At 46.2% G+C, this 5,000-nt stretch overlaps 1 pseudogene; it reads left to right on the top strand.

The window, feature by feature from the left end:
• LOC109078676 overlaps positions 1-5,000 on the top strand; it is a 73,420-nt pseudogene that overhangs the window by 50,753 nt on the left and 17,667 nt on the right.

Here is a 5,000-nt window from a genome sequence, read left to right as displayed (position 1 = left end):
AGAGGCTCAGGAGCAGCTTTCAGTGCCTGAGTTTCCTCCGAAAGGTTTTCCGCAGCTGTCAGAGCGCGTCAACGCCACCTGCTGCTCGCTGCAGCTCACCTGGCTTCCTCCGAACAGCTCGGAACGGAACGCCGTTTTTACCGGATACACACTCATGTATGAGGAAGCAGGTGGTGGTGTTGAACCGCGGACACTGATGGTGCCGGCGGATGTGTCCAGCTACACCATTCACGGGCTGAATCCTGACCGGGCGTACGCTGTGAGGATATCGGCTCATAACGGCGCTGGGTCAGGGCCGTATAGCCCACAGGTGCTGTACCGAACGACAGCCTTCGACACAGGTACAGCGCTCAGGTGACTCAACTAAACCCTGAGATCCCACCAACACCACCCACAACTAACCCCACCCGACCCGTCACAGTGGAGGTGTGAATGTGGGCAGCTTCAGGTAACGCTCGGCCGGTCAGTGGAGGTAAGTGGTCAGGCGTCAGTCACATCTGTCTCGGAGGAGGAGCGCTCAGGTTCATGGTAAGACTGGAGACGTTCGTCTTCTCCCTCGGCCTCTTCACTGTCCTTCACGAGTATATTTCCCAACACTTCCCAGTCCAGTCCGGTGTGGCACAAATGAATGTTTGTTTGTGTGTGATTGAGTTTGTGTCTCACCCCGACTTCCTTCCTTCAAAATAACCTTCATTAGCAGCTAGTGAATCTGGGCCAGCTCTCACTGGATCTGCCGCATATGTGTCCACCTGACTCACCTTCTACATCCCCCACAATTCCCTGCACAGGCCTCGGCGCACGCGGTGTACTCTACGGTCGCACGTCTGCTTCCTCACAGTCCTGGATCTGTGTGTGTGTGTTCAAGTTCCTGCTTCACTGAGTCTCACGTGTGTTGCGTGTGTGTTTTTGGACAGACGTGCCAAGGAATTTCTCTGTGAATCTGGCGACGAAGACGAGCGTGGGAGTTTCCTGAGAGCATCCCCACATAACCCCCCACTATCACTCCACTGTGAGTCTCGCAGCCATCTCTGCATGTCTGTGAACAGATCACTATCAGAGTTTGTGGTGTTTAGTTCACTTGTTGACGTCCAGTAGATCTCTCTAGAATGAGGACGTCCTCTTACGTTATAAACAAGTCAAAAACAAACCTTGATCTCACTGGAACTGTTTTTTGGTTAATGTATCTCAGTTTCGATTGAAAATAAGATCGAATTGGCTCAATGAGTGCAGTTTATTTATCGGCATAAATGTTTCAGGTTATTGCAGTGCATTCTGGGATTGTCTTATCAATAAATGAAACTGAACTGATGTGTCTTATAATAGATTGGAACCTCTGATGCCTTAAAATCATCATGAAACAGAAGTTGCAACAGATCTTTTCTTTCATTCTGTGTTCATGTAGCAGATTATCGACAAACTCGGTTCTATGCATTGGTTGTTGACTGAATGTTGAGATGAGGGCGAGGCACTCAAAAACAGAATGTAAGCCTGCATTGCTGTGTAAGAAAGGGGCAGATTTTAGCCGACTAAATGATCCTGCATGTGGAGAGAAGATCCAGTGACATTTTGTCTCAACAGAGCTTCTGTTTCTGTGAAAACCAGCCCAAACACAGCAGGATGTTTTTAGATTGACTAAACCCGACTGCAGCGCATCAGTTTTTGGGTTTGTAAACCAGGCCTTTGAGCGCTTCTGGCTGAGAAAGCCCGGCTGATGTCAAGGTTCTATTTTTAAAAGGCATGGAGTTTCTTTTCATTGTTTTGCTGACGATTCTCAGGTGTATCTTCCTTTAAAGGGATACTCCACCGCAAAAGGAAAATGTTGTCATTAATCACTTACCCCCATGTCGTTCCAAACCCGTAAAAGCTCCGTTCGTCTTCGGAACACAATTTAAGATATTTTGGATGAAAATCGGGAGGCTTGAGACTGTCCCATAGACTGCCAAATAAATAACAGTGTCAAGCTCCAGGAAAGCATCGTCAGAATACTCCATCTGCCATCAGATGTGCAATCTGGGTTATATGAAGCGATGGGAACACATTTTGTAAGCGAAGAAAACAAAAATAACAACTCAGCGGTCGTCTCTGTGTCTCTCCATATCACCGTATGCTGTGTATGCTTCTCTGTATCCTCCGCGCCACTAGGATGCGCTGTTTTATTTCAAATCAAAGCTAAATACATGTAGAAACAGCGCATCCTTGTGGTGCAGATGATACAGAAGAGCATACGCAGCATACGGTGATATGGAGAGACACAGAGGAGACAGTTGACAAAGAAATTGTTGATTACAAAATGTGTTCCCGTAGCTTCATATAACCAGATTGCACGTCTGATGGCAGATGGAGTATTCTGACGACGACTTTCATACTTTCCTGGACCTTGACACTGTTATTTATTTGGCAGTCTATGGGACAGTCTCAAGCCTCCCGGATTTCATACAAATTATCTTACATTGTGTTCTGAAGACGAACGGAGCTTTTACAGGTTTGGAACGATATGGGGGTAAGTGATTAATGACAAAATTTTCATTTTGGGATGGAGAAACCCATAAGGAAACAGGACAAGAGGACAAATACATCTCTACTAAATTGTCTGCATGAAGTTATGGATGTCAACAAATTTTTTTAATTTAAACGAAAGTAAGAGCAGGGTAATTTGGTTTGGAAACTCTGAGTCTCAAGTCCTTTCTGATTTGGGGAACTTGGCTCTTTCTGTGAATCGTTAGTTAAGAATCTAGGGGTTCAGTTTGATGTCTCTCTGAAATCTGATAAACAGATCATCTCGGTGGTTAAGTCTTATTTCTTTCAACTCATATCACTATCTAAACTAAAACCCATTCCTTTATTTCTGTAAGATTGGACTACAGTAATTGTTTGTATGCGGGGGTGAGCCAATCGCTGTTAACTCGCTTGCAGCTGGTGAATGCTGCTTCTAATACACCAGCATATAAAACCGATCTTAGCTACTTTACATTGGCTTCCAATTCACTACAGGGTCGATTTTAAATGACTTATCTTAGTATATAAAAAACAATCTGGCTCCCTCTTAATTGCTTTTACATTACATTGGCTTCCAATGATTCTACTACAGGGTGTGACGATTTTCAGAGGTGACCCCAAAACGTTGGACTTATCTTAGTCTTATAAAGTCTTTAAACAATCTTGCTCTGAATCTTCTTTTTAATTGCTGATTTATTACCGCTCTCTGTTTCTCATTATATAGGTGGAGTACATGTACAGCACATTGTTCAGCCTTGCGTTGTTTTAATTGTGCTCTATTAATAAAACAGACATTGTGAAGTGTTTGAGAGTTTTGCTCTCTGTTTCTCATTATATAGGTGGAGTACAACCGGCAGAAGATGGAGGTGGACGCACGTCTGAGGAAGGCTGTGATCCCAAACCTGCAGCCGGACACCAGCTACGACTTCAAGATCACCAGCCCCGAGGGGAACATGGGCGGACTCAGACACCGCATTCACGCCAAGACGTCTCCTCCCATCCTCATCCGCCGGCCCGAGGTGGACCACACGCGAGAGACCGAAGCCACGGTCACCATCATACTGCCCTCGCTGGACACCAGGAGCAGCGTCAGGTGCGAGCAGCGCTTACATTCACACGCACCTGAGGACGTATGAATCATGCATGACATGCGCACACATACGTGCAGGAGTCATCAGCCGCTGCACTGTGAATAATTCAGAGCCGCAGTCAATCTGTGTTTCTGGCTGCTTCCTGCTGCTGAGCTCAGGAGGAAAATCATTTCAGTGCAGCGCTGAGATACAGAGCCGCAGTAACTGCAGCACACACACTTTACAGCACGAGCCGTTCACACAGAGACCAGTCCCACCGCAGCGCTTCTCACTGTTCATGAAGATACATGTGCAAGCAAACAGCAGCGCCGCGGCAAGACACATGATGCTCCGTCTGTGTGAACCCTACGCCACGAGAGCGACAGAGATGATAAACAGACCACACATCCTCGCTGAGTACACACCACACACATGATTCTCAAACGCTTCACTCACTGAATCACTGAACCTCAAGTCATTATCTCCCGTCTTATCTGAAGAAAAACACAAGAATAGAATAAAAATGAAAACAGACAACACACTACAAAAAATTGCTTTTTCTCAAGTATTTTTGTCTAGTTTTCCAGTACAAATGTGAAGTATCCAATATAATAATATAGTCAGAAAGTGAGTACCTGAATTCACACTCCTCACATTTAGTATATATTTGCATGTATGCCTTTGGCAGATGCTTTAATCAGCGTATGGATTCTCCTGGAGCTGAACCTTGACGTTGCTGCAGGACTGCATCCAAACAGCTGAAATGAACATTTGTGTTGAGCAGGTGTCTGCATCACGTTCAGACGTTCATTAGCTTTCAGAGACACATGCGTTCATTAGTGTCAGCTGCTGGTGTGGATGGTGAGATCCCGCTGATGAACCTGCTCATGTTTCTGCAGGAACATCTACGTGGTGGTGGTTCCTCTGAAGAGAGCCAGAGGAGTGATCCGGCATCTGAAGAGCCCGGACGAGATGGACCTGGAGGAGGTAGAACATCTGCAGCATCTCTCTGATTATTGTTACTGTGCTGTGTGAGATCTGCGCGTTCTGTGATGTACTTGTGTCGGCCGTTTGCACTGGTGTGAGTGTTGAGCGTTATTGAAATACAATCTCAGCAGCGTTTCTGCTCATTCTGCTGGATGTGGAATATTGTATGAAACTCCTGAGCTTTGACTTTCTCCTGCCGGAGGTCGAGCAGGTGAATGTGAGCCTGAGAGAGTCTTAACAGGCCAAAACGTGAGGGTGTGAACACACACACACACACACACACGCACTCAGACACTCTCACACACACACACACACACACACACGCATGCATGCACGCTCACACACACATGTACTCAGACACTAACAAACGCATGCACGCAGACACATGCACTCAGACACTCACAAACTTACAATAACACACACACATGCACGCACGCACACTCACAC

This window comes from Cyprinus carpio, chromosome A2 (genome assembly GCF_018340385.1).
Source record: "Cyprinus carpio isolate SPL01 chromosome A2, ASM1834038v1, whole genome shotgun sequence".
In the NCBI taxonomy this organism is placed as follows: domain Eukaryota; kingdom Metazoa; phylum Chordata; class Actinopteri; order Cypriniformes; family Cyprinidae; genus Cyprinus; species Cyprinus carpio.
This window is presented reverse-complemented; position numbering and strand designations above follow the sequence as displayed.